Source organism: Protobothrops mucrosquamatus, unplaced genomic scaffold (assembly GCF_001527695.2).
Source record: "Protobothrops mucrosquamatus isolate PMUCROS unplaced genomic scaffold, P.Mucros_1.0 scaffold4023, whole genome shotgun sequence".
Taxonomy (NCBI): Eukaryota; Metazoa; Chordata; class Lepidosauria; order Squamata; family Viperidae; genus Protobothrops; species Protobothrops mucrosquamatus.
Genome location: NW_015389960.1, coordinates 16,328 through 35,983, shown reverse-complemented (window position 1 = coordinate 35,983; position 19,656 = coordinate 16,328).

Below are 19,656 nucleotides of genomic sequence, written 5' to 3'. Positions count from 1 at the left end.
GTTGCAGCGTCCCGGGGTCTCGTGATTCCCTTTTGCGATCATTTTTTGCACTTGCAACCTTTGTGGCATCCTCGTGGTTGCATGAGCAAAATTAGGATGTTTGGCAACCTGACTCACATTTATGACGGTTGCAGCGTCCCGGGGTCCCGTGATCCCCTTTTGTGACCATTTTTTGCACTTGCGACCTTTGTGGCCTCCTCGTGGTCGCACGAGCAAAATTAGGACGTTTGGCAACTTGACTCACATTTATGACGGTTGCAGCGTCCCGGGGTCCCGTGATTCCCTTTTGCGACCATTTTTTGCACTTGCGACCTTTGTGGCCTCCTCGTGGTCGCACGAGCAAAATTAGGACGTTTGGCAACCTGACTCACATTTATGACGGTTGCAGCGTCCCGGGGTCTCGTGATTCCCTTTTGCGATCATTTTTTGCACTTGCAACCTTTGTGGCATCCTCATGGCCGCATGAGCAAAATTAGGACGTTTGGCAACTTGACTCATATTTATGGCGGTTGCAGGGGTCCCGTGATCCCCTTTTGCGACCATTTTTTGCACTTGCGACCTTTGTGGCATTCTCGTGGTTGCATGATCAAAATTAGGACGTTTGGCAACTTGACTCATAGTTATGACGGTTGCAGTGTCCCGGGGTCCCGTGATCCCCTTTTGCAACCTTCTGACAAGCAAAGTCAGTGGGGAAGCCAGATTCACTTAATCGTGTTACTTACCTTATCGACTGAAGTGATTCACTTAACAACTGTGGCAAGAAAGGTCGTAAAATGGGGCAAAACTCACTTAACAAATGTCTCAATAATAGAAATTTTGGGCTCAATGGAGGTAAGTCAAGGACTACCTGTAGTTCGACTTTGAAACTGAGGATGGGCTGGGAAAACATGCTCTGGGGACAAGCTGAGTTACTTGTCTGTTTTGATGGCAGAAGAACCAACATCGCTGCAAATCTCATCCCAGTACAAAGCTTAGTTTAGGCTGATCTCAGATATCCTGCATTGTAAACATGTTTGTAATTTACTCCTGTCCTTACTCAGAAATGATTCCTGATTCCTTATAATTTTTCACTTATTTTCAATGAGTATTAATAGAAATGAGAGGAGGTGCATCTGAAAATATTCCAAGCGCTTTCTGTTGTGGGAAGAATTCAGAGAAAGAAATATTTTGGGGAATATTAAAAAGGCAGAATATATTTCCCCAAAGGAATAATGGAGAAGGTCTTTAAAAAGGCAGAAACTTCTACACACACACACACACAGAGAGAGAGAGAGAGAGAGAGAGAGAGACAACCCCCAGCCAGACAACTCAGCAGAAACCAGCTTTTAGAAATGCAGATGTAATAATCCATTCAGGAAGCTTGAAGCCTTCCAGCTAGAAACTGAAGAAATTAGGAAAGACCCTTAAAATCTATGTACCCCACCCAAATTCTAAGGACAGGAAACAATAGGATTAACCCACCACCAAAAGGGCACCCACAGACTCAAGTCACAGGAAATACAAAGCCTCAAACAGGAACAGGAAACGATCTCAAGAGCCCCAGAAGGTATAAAAACCCACTCCCTGCTACATGTGGTCACTCTCTTTTTCCAGAGCCATCTTTCTGTCTGGCTCTCCTCTTCAATAAACTACAACCTTCTTTCTAAAGCAGTCTCCATTTTGATTATTCCCGGCTTGGACTGGACCCGGATGAAGATTTTTCCTTCAACACTGTTATAAGACAATCATGGTTTGATACATTGGAAACCCTAGACAGATGTGAAGAAAGTTCGTCCCAATCTTTTTTACTGTTATGACATTATTCTTTTTTTTTGTACAGATTAACCATTAAAGAAGTCACGAGGATTATATTTTGTTTAATATAGTCATAAGGACTACCAGTTTATAAAGTAACCAATAGGACTTCTTAAAAAGTGGCACGTAGTAGGCCCCCTCAGGCCTAAGGTGCTAGGTTTCAGAGATCCAATCCAAATTATTCGTTATTCTAATCAGTTTGGTTGCACTACTTATTCTGTTATCTCCATTTATAATCAACTCCCGACAGAGCATGTGAGCATAAACAATTGCCCTTTATTATCAAGGCAAGGGGAACAATCGCAGCCACGTTTCCTGTGGGTAGAATCCAAACTCCATAGCTAAGTAATAACTTTCATGCCCAGAGGCAGAGCCTGTGATTATTGCTACCTGTTGTTGGGATGGGGAAGAAAGGCTTCCATCAGGTTAAAGCCATGGGAAAAATCTTAGATCTTTTGTTTTACTACTAAGAATTGAAATCCCTCTGAGTCCAACTGTCAGCATTCTCTGCTGAACCCGGGGTGGGGTTGAAGGGAATTAGCTAATAGGGTTCAAGGCTATTTTTTTTTTTTAAAGTTTGGTCTGAAGGCTTCTAGGAGGAGGTGAGGCAATAAAGCATCTTTTTCTGACGTGCTGAGCCATGTCTCTGGTACAAAATGAAACAAACTGCAGGCTAGGGAGAAACTCTCTTGGCTGCTATCCCAGTCCAATTTGAGGTAGCTGGCTGGGAGAAATGTGAATTGAGACCAAAACCAGAACGAGTTTGACAAGAATAGATAGAGAAGCAAAGTTCACGGGAAAAAGCTGCAGCTTTTGTGGAGTTCTAAGAGTGAAACAAGATGTCTTGTTTCTGGATTAATCTAGATCAGGGGTCTTCAAACTTGGCCCTTTTATGACTTGTGGACTTCCAACTCCCAGAATTCCTCAGCCAGCGTGCTGGACATGGTCACAGAAATTGTTTTAGGACAATGCCGGCTCCCTCAACCAAGAAACAGAGATGAGCGCCATTCCCTAGATCGGACATGACTGGAAGGGAAACCTTTACCTTTACTATTTGTCCAGTTCCTAATATTTTTAAAAAGAAGGAACAATGGGCTTGAGTAAAGATCATAACTAGCAGCAACAAATTGATTGGATTGTTTAGGCTCCTTTTAAAAAAAACAAAACAAAAAACAGACCCCGCTAGGGTGAGCATCATAATATTTATTTGGAATACTGCTAAAAAAAAAAAAAGGGGGGGGGAGTCTTTTCCTGATCAAAAAGGAAGCTAAGGGGAAGCATGATGAATTTAGCAGCTACATTTATTGCTGGAATCAGCTGATGTACAAGTTGAAATAAAAAGATCAGGACTGGTGAATTGGCTGGCAATTATTATTATTTTTTAGAAAACATCATTTTTAAAGGGAAAAGATATCTGATATGTAAACCTCACAATCTGGCCTTTATACACTTCACAATGCAAATAATCCTCTACTATCCTCTACAAGCTATTCTCCAAAGCGCCTGAAGGCAGGACAAGAAGCAACGGATGGAAACTAATCAAGGAGAGAAGCAACCTGGAACTAAGGAGAAACTTCCTGACAGTTAGAACAATTAACCAGTGGAACAACCTGCCTCCAGAAGCTGTGAATGCTCCAACATTGGAAGTTTTTAAGAAGAGACTGGACAGCCATTTGTCTGAAATGGCATAGGGTTTCCTGCCTGAACAGGGAGTTGGACTAGATGACCTCCAAGGTCCTTCCAACTTTATCAGCATCATCATCATCATCATCATCATCATCATTGCCATCGCCATCGTTATTGTTATTGTTAAATATGAACCAGTTGCCAAGCATCCAAATTTTGATCACATGACCATGGGGATGTTACAGTGGTCGTAAGTGTGAAAAATGGCCATTGGTCACTTTTTTCCAGTGCCATTGTAACTTTGAAGGATGCTAAATGAACAGTTGTAAGTCAAGGATCACCCGTATTCCCCCTTGAAAGGTGTACACAATGAAGTTTGCTGGAATTTTCAATGAAGAATGTCATTCAGCTGTTGAGATTGCAATAAAGCCACCTGTTTTAAATGTCTGCATATCTTATTCTCAGAATGAAAATCTGATAGATAGCTCAAGAGTGAGAATGAATGCATGATGCAGAACATTTGTGTACTACCCAGACACCTTAAGTATAAATAATTCATGTCTTGAATTACATTTCAATTATAGCATAACAGGACTGAATAGCCTACATAGTCATGGTCGATTAAGCACGTTGAATCATTTGCTAAAAGTAAATAGACCACGCCTCTGCTCTGCATCTAATTTCCAAACTGTTCAAATAATTTTGTCATACTATTTCTTCTCCTTTTACAAAGAATTTTCCTGATCTAAAACCATGATTGGTTTAGAAATTTGAATTGTAACTCATGTGGTATAATAATCTCACTCCATTGGATCCCTTTCATACACTGTTGCATGTATAGATAGATACGGTAGATAGATTGATAGATAGATAGATAGATAGATAGATAGATAGATAGATAGATAGATAGATAGATAGATAGATAGATGGATGGATGGATGGATGGATGGATGGATGGATGGATGGATGGATGGATGGATGGATGGATGGATGTGCTGGGATAGATAGATAGATGTGCTAGGATAGATAGATAGATAGATAGATAGATAGATAGATAGATAGATAGATAGATAGATAGATAGATAGATAGATAGATAGATAGATAGCAAATAGGGGAAGAGAACCTGTGGCTCAGTGACTAAATCACTGACTAGTATGTATAACTGCCCAGGTTCGAATCCCATAAAGGGTATGGCTAACTGATGAAGGCAAAAAAGCCAGAAATGGTCCATCTTAGTCTCCCAATTTAATTCTTTACTCTTTGTCAGAAAAAAAGAAATTTGGATATAGATAGATAGATAGATAGAGGGGTTTTTTTTCTCATAGAACGCCCAGAACGGAGTCCCGGCACCTTTTTTGGATGGAACCTTGTAGGGTAGGCAAGGCAGGTTGTATGACGTGTGTGAGTTCCGGCACCTTTTTTTTTTTTTTTTACAAAAAAACACTAGATAGATAGATCGATGTGCTAGGATAGATAGATAGATAGATAGATAGATAGATAGATAGATAGATAGATAGATAGATAGATAGATGTGCTAGGATATATAGATATGCTACGATAGATAGATGTGCAAGGATAGATAGATAGATAGATAGATAGATAGATAGATAGATAGATAGATAGATAGATAGATAGATAGATAGATGTGCTAGGATATATAGATATGCTACGATAGATAGATGTGCAAGGATAGATAGATAGATAGATAGATAGATAGATAGATAGATAGATAGAGATGTTCTAGAATAGATAGAGATGTTCTAGAATAGATAGATAGATAGATAGATAGATAGATAGATAGATAGATAGATAGATGGATGGATGGATGGATGGATGGATGGATGGATGGATGGATGGATGGATGGATGGATGGATGGATGGATGGATGGATGGATGGATGGATGGATGGACGGACCAATATGTACTAAAGATGTATATGGTTAAATGTAAGGAAAGGATTAGGTTACAGCTTCTCCACCTTTTAAGATGTATGGAGTTTAGCTCTGAGAATTCCCCACTCAGCATGGGCTCTCTGGGAAATTCTGTAAGCTGGAATTTAAAGATGCTAAGGTTGAGAAAAAGACTGCTCTAAGGAATTATGGTTCCATTGCCACAGTCATCTCTTTCTATTTTTTATTATGAATTGAATTTATTGACCATCCAACTCCACGCAGACTTCACATAAACTTTCTAGGTAAAAGCTATAAAAAGCTCTTAAATAGATGATTCTGGGGTAAAAAAATTAAAAAGCAGTGTCTACACATCTTTGAAGGGCACAATTATGGAAAAAGCACGCTTGGAAACCTGGTATAATTTGCTTTCTGTTCCCAATTGAGAGTTGCCTTTCAACTCTAGAGGTTTAACATGCTCACACATGCCTTGTTATGTATAGCTAAACCTTTAGATGAAATCCTATATGAGTTATAAAATTAGTGTCGTGGGAGCCTTTGCTTTGGAATTAAATAATAATTCTGGCTTTTAAAAAAATTGGTATTGTTTCCAATTCACTTTTTTACATCCTAGCGTTATATTGGATACCTCTAGGAGAAGAAATCAGTTCTCATTAGAATTTAATGCAAATGTGCTTACGAAATAGCTGGCAAGCAAGTTCTTGTTAAATGTGGTGCAATAGATTATTAGGCTTTAAATAGCTGAGTAAATATCACTGATATGTTCTGGATTTAGTAGTAAGTTGTCTTTTAGTTTCTGATGAGAAACTAATTAAGAAAATGTATAATTTTCTATTAACTTTGAAAATGGAAAGCGAACAAGTTAAAGAAACAATGATAAGATGGGCGAAAAATTTGGGATATAATATAGAATTAGAAAAATGGCAAAATTTATGGGACAGAAATTACAAACTGACAATATCAACTTCCTACAAAGAAAATTTATATAAAATGTTCTATAGATGGCACTTGCCACCAGCAAGACAAACAAAAATGTTTAAAAACATGTCAGATAGATACATGTAACCATAAGTCAGGCACTTATTATCATGTTTGGTGGACATGTGACAAAATAAAGAATTATTGGGAAATGATACATGCCTGGCTAGAAAAGATTTAGATTTTAAAGCTGAACTTTTTTTTATTAAGTATAATGCCAGAAAAGACTAACAAACAAAGCATATATTTGATTTTGCATGTCACAACGGTGGCAAGAATTATATTTGTGCAATACTGGAAAAATGAAGGAATACCATTAGATGAAGAAATAATAAAAAAAATACTAGAATGCGCAGAGATGGACAGACTGACTATGAGACTGAAAAAAAAAGAAGAAACAAATATTATCAAACCTGGGACTTATTTTATCGATGGCTAGAGGAAAGAATAAAGGATTAGGAATTAAATATGTATTAGCGAATGTAAACTCAGACAGCACGTTTGTTGAAAAATTATTACTGAATGTATAGGGAAAAAAAACAATAAAAACTCTTACAAAAAAAAGTAAGTTGTTTTTTTAGCATTGTTCACATTCTTTCTTCCCCTTTGTTGCAGGCTTCTTAATCTTTTTTTTTTTTACATTTGTAATGGATTTAATGATAAAGATTCCATGCCACCGGTATTTGACTTTGTCTTTGTTACATGCCATTTTGCTTTCGACAGTTTTATACTCTGCTTTATAACAGAGGTCACAGAGGTCTATTAAAATTATTTTCAGTCATTGATCTAATATTAAAAATTACCAGATGGACCACATTTTGTACTACTGGCGTTTCATGGGAACATTGATGAGCACTTTTGGATATGGCTTATAAACAGTCCCTTAATACTCAGTATTGATACTGTAGTCAGGAACAAACTGCTATCCTGCATGGTAGAAAAAACTGGCTGTGCCTCACAACTCCATTAGTATTTTAGGATGCGGTTTATCTATGTAGGAAGTTTAGAACTGATTGAAGATAGCTAGGTCTTTCTCAACACTTCCTATCAATAGTGAACCCAAGTCATGACAGCTCTCCAATTTGTAGAAAAAAGGTCCCCAACCCCCGGTTCGTGGACCAGTACTAGGCCGCGGTATGCCAGCAACCAATCCGTACAAACAAGCAAAGCCCCATCCATGGGATACAGGCAGCACACAAAACCACGCACCCTACGGTCCGTGGAAAAACCTCTCTCCACGGAACTGGTCCCTGGTGCCCAAAAGGTTGTATTCCTCTGTTGTAGAAGATGGGGGCAAGATTACAGCCAAATAGTTCCACCTTGTTCATTCTAGGTGCTTGATTATCTTTCTCCAGGCATTGATGTCAAGCTGATTGGTCTGTTGTTTTGTGGAATACCCTCCCACCACCTTTTCCTCTTTTTGAAGACTAGAACATCATCATGTAAAAAAGATGTTGAGACTCTAGAAAGAGTACAGAGAAGAGCAACAAAGATGATCAGGGGATTGGAAGCTAAAACATATAAGGAACGGTTGCTGGAATTGGGTATGTCTAGTGTCTAATGAAGAGAAGGACGAGGAGTGACATGATAGCAGTGTTCCAATATCTCAGGGGCTGCCCACAAAGAAGACGGAGTCAAGCTATTCTCCAAAGCACCTGAAGGCAGGACAAGAAGCAATAGATGGAAACTGACCAAGGAGAGAAGCAACCTAGAACTAAGGAGAATTTTTCTGACAGTTAGAACAATTAACAAGTAGAACAATCTGCCTCCAGGAGTTGTGAATGCTCCAACACTGGACGTTTTTAAGAAGAGACTGGACAGCCATTTGTCTGAAATGGTATAGGGTTTCCTGCCTGAGCAGAGAGTTGGACTAGGTGACCTCCAAGGTCCCTTCCAACTTTATTATTATTATTATTGATCATCGCACAGTCAGCCAGATGTTCAGATTGGATTTGGCATTTTTGTCTACCTATCGAGTCCCTACCAAGGACCTGGGATAGGCAGATGTGGATGTTTGATGGTATTACAGATATCGTATCATCATCATCATCATCATCATCATCATCATCATCATCATCATCATCATCAATATTATTATTATTGTTGTTGTTGTTGTTGTTATTATTATTGTTATTATTATTATTATTATTATTAACAACAGAATAAGGTCACCAAAGATGATCATGTGACCCTGGGACACTGCAACCATCATAAATATGAGTCAGTTGCCCAGCGTTCAAGTTTTGATCATGTGACCATGGGGATGCCTGCAATGGTCGTATGTGTGAAAAATGGTCATAAATGACTTTTTTCCAGTGTTGTAACTTTGAATAGTCACTAAATGAACTGCTGTAAATTGAGGAAAATCTGTATTCCAAATCCTGTGATACCCCCAGCCCTCTTCTCCCAAGGAGACCTGCCAAAACTAGGTGGGTGTCACCTGATTGAGCGATACTTTGGGCCTTTGCTAGTTAAAGAGTTGGAAACGGTGCCAGAAGTGATGTTATATGCATGTTTTCCCTACCTTGTTGGAACAGTAAACATAAACAAGAATCACTTGTTCTAACCTTTTTCTGACTTTATTTTAAGCAAAAACAAAGTTGTGTTGTATTTGGCCAAACTTTTGATTGTTGCCTCTGCTGTGCAAACTTCATAGCTGTGGATAATATATCACGGTTGATGGCTTAATATATAATGGTGAACGCCAAGAACTGTACCTGATTCAACAAAACACAATTAAAACAATGTAGTGTGTGGACACACCCGAAACTGCAGTAAAATTGTCTCAGGAATATGTTGCTATAATCACTAGAGGGCAGACTGTGTCCAGGACAGGACAGGACATTTAGTAGATTAGACCTGCTTAACTGCAATATAAAACAGTGTTGATTTTTGGTTATTAATTCTGGATATATAAAAGTCTTCAGCTGCTGGTTGGAGAATTCTGGGATCTGAAGTCCACACATCTTAATGTTGCCAAATTCAAGAAACAGTGTATGCTCAGTATTGGTTTTTACATCTTGAGGAAACCCAAACAATTGCAATATGTTCCTTAACTGGGATTGAAAATACATGCCTCAGCATGTCGGGTAACAGAATCAGGATGTGACCATGAATATCTAAAGCCCTGGATTAACCTAATATTAGATTGTATGGGCTTCAAATCACTGGAGTCGTCCATCTGTTCTAATCAATAGAATCATTATACTATGTTGCTTATACCATGAGTTCATGTTTTGCACGCCTTTAGTTATTTTATGAATTAACTTTACATTTCAATGACAACTGAGATCTTTCAACCAATACTCTATATTGCAATGGAATATGAAATTAAAAAGCAATCTTGCTTGAAAGTGTTTTTTGTAGGAGCTTTGTGAAAAGGGTAAAAAATTCAACTCCTCCTCCCCTCAGCCGGGAGTTCATTCCCAACTCTCCAGTCACGGCAAAAAGCTACAAGTCAACTTTCTGCAGGATTGCGCTTGCGACATCTGTACTTGAACCTCTGCAGATGGTCTTGTACAAGAATTCTCTCAAAGTAGCCTGGCCTTTCAAGATAATAACTAACTTTTTGTATTTAACCAGGAAGCTCTTACTCAAGAGGGGAATGAACTCTGTGTTTTTCAAGAGACAAATCTGGAGCTGACCTACGGTAGAAAGAGACCAGTCAGCAATCTCTCTCCTTATTGGACAGTGAGAGATGGCATCTGTATACATCAGCTCTGCCATGACTGTAGCACAATCTTTTTGGAGATCGTTCAGAAACTTTAGTCAGCCCAAAGCAGAACTGCAAGGTGACTTCCAGGCTGACCAATAAGATGATACCATGCTGTATTGTTTACAGCAGAGGCCTCCAACCTTTTGGGCACCAGGGACCGGTTACGTGGAGATTTTTCCGCAGACTGGAGGGGGCGTTGTTTTGTGTGCTGCCTGCATCCCGCGGATGGGTCTTTCCTTGTTTGTGTGGCCCAGTTGCTGGCATGCCGCAGCCTAGTACCGGTCCACGAACCGGGGTTGGGGACCTCTGCCGTAGATCATTTCAGACAAATAATTGTTGTCTTAGCAAACAAATACATTGTTGTGTTCCTTGTTGTTTACCTTTGAAGTCTCTGGACAAGACTTGACACTTGTGAGGGGTTGGCAAGGAGCCAGAAAGAGTGTAACGAAGTCCCAGGAATGATAAGGAAGCGAAGGAGCGAAGGAGGATCTACAGGGTGGAGGTGACTAATTAATGGGCAGTTGAGGTCTCAATCAAATCAACTGAAAGAATGACCTCCATTGAGCTACCAGGAAATATCTGTAGATTTGCCTGGATATTTCCATTTCAGTTCACAGATGTTTGTTCAACACAGTAGGATAATTTATTAACTTTACAGCACCGAATGTCAGATGGTTTCTAAGACCAGTTCTACGCAGGGATCTCTGTCTTTAAAGCCTTAAGTATCTGGAGTCAAAAAATGCTTCCTCCATGAGGATTCGCTGGGGTATTTGTTGACCTTCCACTGGTGCCCCTCCAAGGGAAGAGAAGATAATGGCTACAAGGGTATTAGCCCTTTGAGGCAGTGGTGGGATTCAGTCGGTTCGCACCACTTCGGCAGAACCAATAGCTAATTTTTTGTTGCCTAGGCCCAGAATGGACTTCCAAAAGCGGCATCCTCACAGAGAACTGGTTGTTCACCTATTTGAATCCCACCACTGCTTTGAGGTACTCCAGGTAAGAAGCACATCCACAAATACTAACTCTGTCTTTACTATAAGTGTTCTGTTCTGTGCGTTGGTAAGGCATTGAGACGAGGCAGTAGTAATAACAGTTGCTTCTTTATTCAAACTCCAACAGAACCAACAGAAAATGGCGCGGATCCCTTTTATACCCTTTGCAGGGAACAGCGTCAGCCAATAAATACAACGTATTTTTCCCACTTTGCGCGTGCGCAATAGGCTGGAGACAGCCTGTCTGGCCCGGGCAACCACGTGGTCTGCCCTAGTCTCTGTGCAGCTTCCTGCACCTGCTCTGACAATCACAGGCCCCCAGGACATAACAATAAGGTTAGATTAAGGCAGTGGTTCTCAACCTGTGGGTCGGGACCCCATTTGGGGTCAATTGACCATTTCACGGGGGTCGCCAAGCAAGGCTGTCAGCCATTTATTTTGTCCGCCATTTTTTCCCCCTTTTCCGGTGGGAGCCTTACCTCCCTTGGGCTGGGCCAGCTGGTGGTTGGCCTGCTCTGTCTCTGCCGCTTGCCAGCTACGCCTCAGCCGGCGCAGGGAGCGGAACCACGCATGCACGGCACTCCCGGGTAGGGAAAGTCCTCGACTTACGACCGGTGTAGTCCTCGACTTACGACCGGTTTAGTCCTCGACTTACAACCGGTTTAGTCCTCGACTTACGACCGGTTGGGGTCGCGGCATTAAAAAGGTTGAGAACCACTGGATTAAGGGTTTCTTGCAAGGCAGAGTATTTCTCCCCCTGCTTTTCTCTTACTCTCTCCAAAACTTGGGAAGGTCCCTTCTGAAACGCCTCTTGCTCCTTCTTGCCTCCTATGGGCTGAGAGAGATTTGGCAGCCAGTTGTCCACTCTGCAGCTCTTCCTCCTGTCTCCCAAGGTCATTCCCTCATACCATTGCAAAGAGAAAAAACCGTCCTGGTTGAGACACTACTAGTAGAATGCCTCCTCAGAGTGGAATACCTGGCATACATTTTAAAATAGCCATCGAGGTTGTGCAAACCAAAACCCCACTATTGTGTGTGTGTGTGTGTGTGTGTGTGTGTGTGTGTTAAAACTCTGTGTTTCAATTGCACCATTACACCCACCGTGTTGATAATGCCCTGTGGATTCCTGTTTCTGTCCCAGAAATGTCTTTCCCCCCCCCCCCAAGAATTTCTAAAATCTATTTGCTAACCGGAATTGGATTTTATGCATTTTAATTTCTTTAGTACAATGTACTGATTTCCTCCTCCACCTAGAAATATAGAATCGTAGGACTGGAAGGGATCTTGGAGGTCTTCTAGTCCATCCCCCTACACAAGGCAAGAGACCTTACACCAGACCTGGGCATTTTATGGCCTGCAGGCCATATCTGGCCTGTGGGCTTTCCAGATCCAGCCTGCAGCATTGGTGGTGCTGATGATGGGGAGGGGCAGGTATCTGCAGTGGGGGCAAGTCATTGGCACAGCATCAGTAGAGGGGGCCAGCATTGAGGGAGGACAGGGTAGTGATGCACTATGCATCATTAGTATAGTTTAGAGTGGCATCAGGGCAGTGACAGTGTCAGGGTAGGGCAACGGCATCGGGGGTGGTTATGGTGCTAACTGGTCTTCCAGAACAGTCCCAGTTTCTTATATGGCTCGTTGGGAAAATTAATTGACTGGTTCCGTGGAGACAGGTTTTTCCGCAGACCGGAGGGGTGTGGTTTTGTGTGCTGCCTGCATCCCACAGATGGGGCTTTGCTTGTTTGCGCAGACCGGTTGCTGGCATGCTGCGGCCTGGTACCGGTCTATGGACCGGAGGTTGGGGGCCCCTGCCTTACACCATCCTGGACAAATGGATGTCCAAATTTTTCATGATACTGTATCTTCAGCAATGGAGCACCCACCACTCTAGAGGCAAACTGTTCCATTTATTCTCACTGTCAAGAAATTTCTCATTACTTCTAGATTGGATCTCTCTTTAATAACTTCCACCCGTTGCTTCTTGTCTTGTTCTCTTTCTCTTCCTCATTCCAGAATTTTTGGAATGCTTTAATTTAGTTCCCAAGTAACTTCGATTATTGAGTGATCTGGATATGTAATAAATAAATGAATGACAATGCACACTGTATATTATATTACCTAAAGCAGTGATGGCAAACCTTTTAGAGACTGAGTGCCCAAAAACCGCCTCCGCCCCATCTCATCCCTGCTCCACCCCATCCCGCCTGCTCTGCTCTGCTCTGCCCCGCCCCATCCCACCTCCGCTCCGCCCCCACCCCACCTACCCACAGGGCCACTCACTGTCTCCCCGGCCCGCTGCAGATCACCATGGTGGCCAAGCAGTGTCATGGCGGCCACGTCCTCCACCCGCACCACGCAGCATCAACTGCATGCGGTAAGGTGTGAGGGTGGAGTCTTTTCCCAGCTGCCCAGCTGCCATGTCCTTGGCTGTGCTGCTTTGCGCGGGCCGTGCTCGGGGGTGACTCTCCTCCAGGGGGGCTACTGATGAGGAGGGGGCCGCAAGGGGAGGCGGGGTTGGGGCAATGGCGTGTGTGCCCACAGAGAGGGCTCTGAGTGCCGCCTCTGGCACACGTGCCATAGGTTCGCCACCACTGACCTAAAGTGTGCAATTGCACTAGCGCAAGTAAATATGTTAAGTGAAATAGGATTTCACTTAGCCAGCTGAAGTCCAAAATTATAATTTTTATAAAACATAGGCAATAATAAGGTTAAAGCTAATATTCATAATATAATATAAAATTCACAACAAATATATAATGTGTTATGTATAAATTATACATAATATGTATATTATTCTCTTGAAGTATAAGCTCGCCATCAACATGCATGCATACAAGTTTCATTATTGTGAAATGTTTTATACGGGCTGTTTAATCCTTTTGGGTTTCATTGTCTTGTGTAAATAAATATGTAAAAATGAGCTACGTACAATGACTCATTCAGAAGGCGGTTAGTTCTGACCTTTTCCAACCAAACAGAAAAGACTTTATTTTGTCAGCATTAAAAAAAAATTAATTAGTTTCTAGGTGGCTGCCAAACATAAGCTAAACTAAAAATTGTTCTAAGTCTGACGTAGGGTGGGATGTCAGTAAATCTGACCGATATTTAACACAAATCAACTTTGATTTGCAAGTTGCTTTGCTAAAGGTTGTGTTGTAACCTGCAACTTCTTCTGCTGTTACGAAACACAGGAATATCTTACTTTTGTAGGAGTCAACCAGGGTTGTGAATGTTTTATGAAATTGCTTTGTTTAGAGAGGTGGGAGTGAAGCGAAAGTAAAGAGGCTTAAGGTAGGAAAAATAAATATTCCAAATTTGCTCTACCATGATTTGCCCACTAACGTTGATCATAAATACTGGCTGTGTTCACATAATAAAGTTAATCAGGCCCACAACATCCATAGAACATAAAATAGTACATTTGGAAGACACCTTGGAGGTCTTCTAGTCCAACCCCCTGCTCAAACAGGAAACCCTACTGTTCCAGACACCTGTTATTTCTTGTCTTTCTCCTAGGTGCTTCGGAGAATAACTTGTCTCTGTCTTCTCTGTGACAGCCCCTCAAATATTGGAAGACTGCTGTCATATCACTCCTGGTCCTTCTTTTTGTTAGACATACTAGACCAGGGGTAGGCAACCTTGGCTCTTTTATGACTCGTGGACTTCAACTCCCAGAATTCCTGAGCCAGCATGGGGGAACTATGGCTCCTTTATGACTTGTGGACTTCAACTCCCAGAATTCCTGAGCCAGACATGCTGAGGGGAAAGAGAGAGTTTCCAAGCTGAGCCATGCTGGCTCAGGAATTCTGGGAGTTGAAGTGCACAAGTCATAAAAGAGCCAAGGTTGCCTACCCCTGGACTAGACATATCTACTTCCCTCAATCGTTCACTATATGGTTAGACTCCAGTCCCCTGATCATCTTTGTTGCTCTTCTCTGCACTCTTTCTATCTGGGTGATCAGACCTGGATGTGTGGCATCACTAGTGTAGTTTAGAGTGATAGTATCACTTCATGTGATCTTGAAAGTGTCTCTCTGTTGATGCAACTGCATTACCTGTTTTGGCAGCTGCAGCACACTGCGGGCTGATACATAAGTGACTGGGCACTAGGATACCAAGATCCTTCTCACAGTACTGCTGTTGACCAGGTACCCCCTATCTGTACATCTGTTTTTTCTTTCCTATGTGTAGGACCTTACTTATCTCACTACTGAATTGCATTTTGTTGGATAGGACCCAGAGTTCAAGTCTGTCGATATTCACAAAATACATCAGGTTCAGTCAGTTTTTGGCCTAGTTGCCTATTTATTAATTTATTACCTTTAACTAGTATAGTTAATGTATAGTCAAGGCCATGGTTTTCCCAGTTGCAATGTATGGCTGTGAAAGTTGGACCATAAGAAAGGCTGAGCACCAAAGAATTGAGGCCTTTGAACTATGGTGCTGGAGAAGATTCCTGTGAGTCCCCTGGACTGCAAGGCGTTCAAATCGGTCAGTCCCAGAGGAGATCAACCCTGACTGCTCTTTCGAAGGCCAGATCCTGAAGTTGAAACTCAAATACTTTGGCCACCTAATGAGAAGGAAGGACTCACTGGAGAAGAGCCTGATGCTGGGAAAGATGAAGGGCAATAGAAGAAGGGGACGACAGAGAATGAGGTGGCTGGATGGAGTCACTGAAGCAGGAGGCGTGAGCTTAAATGGACTCCAGAAGATGGTAGAGGACAGGAAGGCCTGGAGGAACGTTGTCCATGGGGTCGCGATGGGTCAGACACGACTTCGCAGCTAACAACAACAACAACGGGGGGTGTTGTGACCTCAGGCATTTTGATAAGTTTATGGTTCCAGATACTGTGCAAACTAAAACAGTCCAATTTGCTAACCAAATAAGTATGTAGTGTAAACATAGCCAGCCATTGTTCCCAATATACAGCGGTTCTCAAATTTTTCAGGGTATTTGTCTGACAACCCTCTATAAGGAATGAAAGAAAATAATCTAATTGGGATTAGGACTGGGCAAGAAATAAATATACACTTACAGCACTATTTGCTCTTTTAATAGGGACCCCCCTTGGCCTGTGCAATACCTGATCAGATATCAAAGTGTGTCCCTGCTCCAAGTCTAAAATAAATTGTGTGGCTCCTGTATTGGAATTCTGCAAGCAACAACAGGTAACAGCGATGTAATACTAATGCATGTGATGTAGTTGTCGTGATACAATTGATTCAACTTGTATGTCACCCAACTCTCAATACCTCTGCACAGCAAACAACAAACACATTACAATAAAATCAACAAAACAAAGATAACAGATGGCAAGAGCAATGAAGTGAGGGGGTCTCCCTCTCCCTCATCACAGGCCTGGATGAAGAGCCAGACCTTCATAGTCTTATAAACCAGGGGTCCCCAACCCCCAGTCCGTGGACCGGTACTGGGCCGCGGCATGCCAGCAACCGGGCCGCACAAAGAAGCAAAGCCCCATCCGAGGGATGCAGGCAGCACGCAAAACCACGCACTCTCCGGTCAGTGGAAAAACCTTTCTCCACGGAACCGGTTCCTGGTGCCCAAAAGGTTGGGGACTTCTGTTCTAAACAACAGCAATTTGGGGGGCTTTTGGATTTTGTAGGGAGATCACCCAGGGGGCAGGCCCTGCTACAGAGAGAGTCCTGACAGATGACATTATTTAATCAAGGAACCGGAGTGCGTCAACCCCACGGGATCCAATCTGCTGGGCAGATACTATGGGAAACAGCCTTGTATTGCACCCAGAAGCAAACTGGCAAACAGTGTAGCTTGCAAAGCAGACGTGTCCTACAGAGATACTAAGGCAGTGATGGCGAACTTTTTAGAGACCGAGTGCCCAAATTGCAACCCAAAACCCACTTATTTATTGCAAAGTGCCAGGGCTGCATCAGTATTGTGGTTCCCTCAGGGAGGACGGGGTGTGTGGCCCACTGGGTGGGCGTAGCCAGGGTGGTCACAGCAGACTGGGTGGGTGTGGCCAAGTAGGCGTGACCACCTCGATACTCTAACATCTCTACTTGAGCTTGCTAGCCAGCCATTTTGCCTGCTTTGTGCTGGGTGGGGCTGCTGCTCCGGGCGGCGGCAGCCTAATGGACCTGCGTGAGCTGCTAGTGGCCGTGGTGTGCGTGCCCACAGAGAGGGCTCTGAGTACCGCCTCTGGCACACGTGCCATAGGTTCGCTACCACTGTACTAAGGCATGGGCTTTACTGCTCACACTTTGGACCAGCTGAATCTTCATATGAGATGTGTCTGGATATCCTTTATCCAGAGAAATGGGTGGTAAAACTCTGGTCTTAAAAGAATATCCTGGCTCTGAATTAGTAGAATAATAACACAGATGTGAGAAAAAGAACTTAATGTTGTATTCATTAGAATTTATGAACAGGATCTCTTATTTTACAATACGGGAGGGAGGGGGGAAAGCATTAATCAGGTAGTCCTTGACTTACAACCACAACAGAGCCCAACATTTTTGTTGCTAAGCGAGATATTTTGCACCATTTTACAAACTTTCCTGCCACAGCTGTTAAGCGAATCACTGCAGTGTTAAGTGAGTGACATAATTGTTAATTGAATCTGGTTTCCCTATTGATTTTGCTTGTCAAAAGATCACAAAAGGTGATCACACAACCCCAGGACACTACAGCCATCATAAGTCTGAATCAGTTGCCAAGCATCTGAATTTTGATCACGTGACCACGGGGATGCTGGAACGGTTATGTGAAAAATGGTCACAATTCACTTGTAACTGTTGTAACCTCGAACGGTCACTAAGGGAACTGTTGTAAGTTGAGGACTACCTGTTTTCCTACAACTGTAATCATCTCACCTGTCAACGCTGCTAACATCGGATGTTTTTGCTTTGACAATAGATGGAGATGCAACCCTTTTCTTCTTATGTTTTACTCTTATACAGTTAGATGATGCTGGGGGGAGGAATGTGCGTGAGAGTTTAGCTAGACATAACAATACTGTACCTAGTGTGAGAACCAAGGTTATTGAAATAAGAGATAATAATTGGCGGGCTGGAGAACTGGATGGGAAGGCCTACATTTCAAACGAATTGGAGAATGTGATTTATGACTATTAACTGGAAGAGGGAATTGTGCTTTGATACTATGTACTCAGGGGAGGGGAACCCAGTTTTTGGCTTCGATTGTGTTAGTGCCGATGCTATGCTTCTGAAATAAAGATTCTTTAAGATAAACAATGCCTCGAAGTTCTTTGAAGAGTTTCATCTGTCGGAACCACGACATCACCAGACTGTGCCAAAAAGACAAAACTAAAAATCCCTCAGAGGATGAGGAAAAAGGAAGGAATACCATCAGAGGAAGAAATAATTAAAAAAAAAAAATTAGAATGCGCGGAAATGGACAGACTTACTATAAGTTTGAAAGAAAAGGAAGAAAGAGAATACTACCAGACTTGGGACTTGTTTTATCGACGGCTGGAGAAAAGAATAAAGGATTAGGAATTAAATGTGTTTTTATCCCAAAAAACTTTTAGACCATCGGGTCGATTCCATCTTTTTTTAAAAAAAGGAATTAAATTTGTGTTAGTGAATGATCAACTCAGACAACACATCGTTGAATAAGTACTGTTGAATTGTACGGAAAAATTAATAAAAATTTTACAAAAAAAATAAATAAAATAAAAATCCTTCAGAGGATGGCAGTGTTTGCTCTTGTTTTTTTTTAGGGAGGAATGTTGCCATTTTTCCCTTGCAAGATTTCCGAGCAGGAACAATTGAAGTTGGCTGGCTGGAGAAGGCATTTCCTTGGGCCCGGTTCCTTCTATTGTCAACTGTTAACAGATGTGGCCTCGTTCTTGTCGCCAGAGAGGTCTGGTATGAAATATATTTATGGGGGTCCAAACACGAGAGGGCTTTTCCTACATATACGTAACGTAAAATAATACATTTTATTGGTTATTACTGTACGCTGGATATTGTATTCATCTCTCTCTCTCTCTGTCTCATCTGAATGCTTTGGGGTGACTTCTTTTGCACAATCATTTTCTGCAGAAAGCGTGTAGTGGGTTAGGTCGAGGCAACCACAACCAGCCACACCGAAGTTCCGGTATTGCAGCTGACGCTGAACTCTTGTTGATTTTGCCCTTCTCTGCAAAGTCCTTCCTCGGGCACAGGGCGACTTTCTCAGGAGGGCAAGCCAGGCTCCTTGGCCCAGTGGCCTTTCTTTTGACCCAAGCACTGCCCTCCATGCCCTTGCATTTCAGTCGCTCCCTCCAAAGGGCAACTACTACTACTACTACTACTACTACTACTACTACTTCTTCTTCTTCTTCTTCTTCTTCTTCTTCTTCTTCTTCTTCTATTTCTTTTTCTTTTTCTCCTCCTCCTCCTCCTTCCTTCTCCTCCTCCTCCCCCCTCTCCCTCCTTCCTCCTCTTTCTTCCTCTTCTTCTCCCTCCTCCTCCCTCTCCCTCCTCCTCCTTCCTCTTCTTCTCCCTCTTCCTCCTCTCCCTCCCTATTCCTCTTCTTCTTCCTCTCCCTCCTCTTCCTTCTTCCTCTTCTTCTCCCTCCTCCTTCTCCCTCCTCTTCCTCCTCCTCCCTCTCCCTCCTCCTCCTCCCTCTCCCTCTTCCTCTCCTCCTCCTCCCTC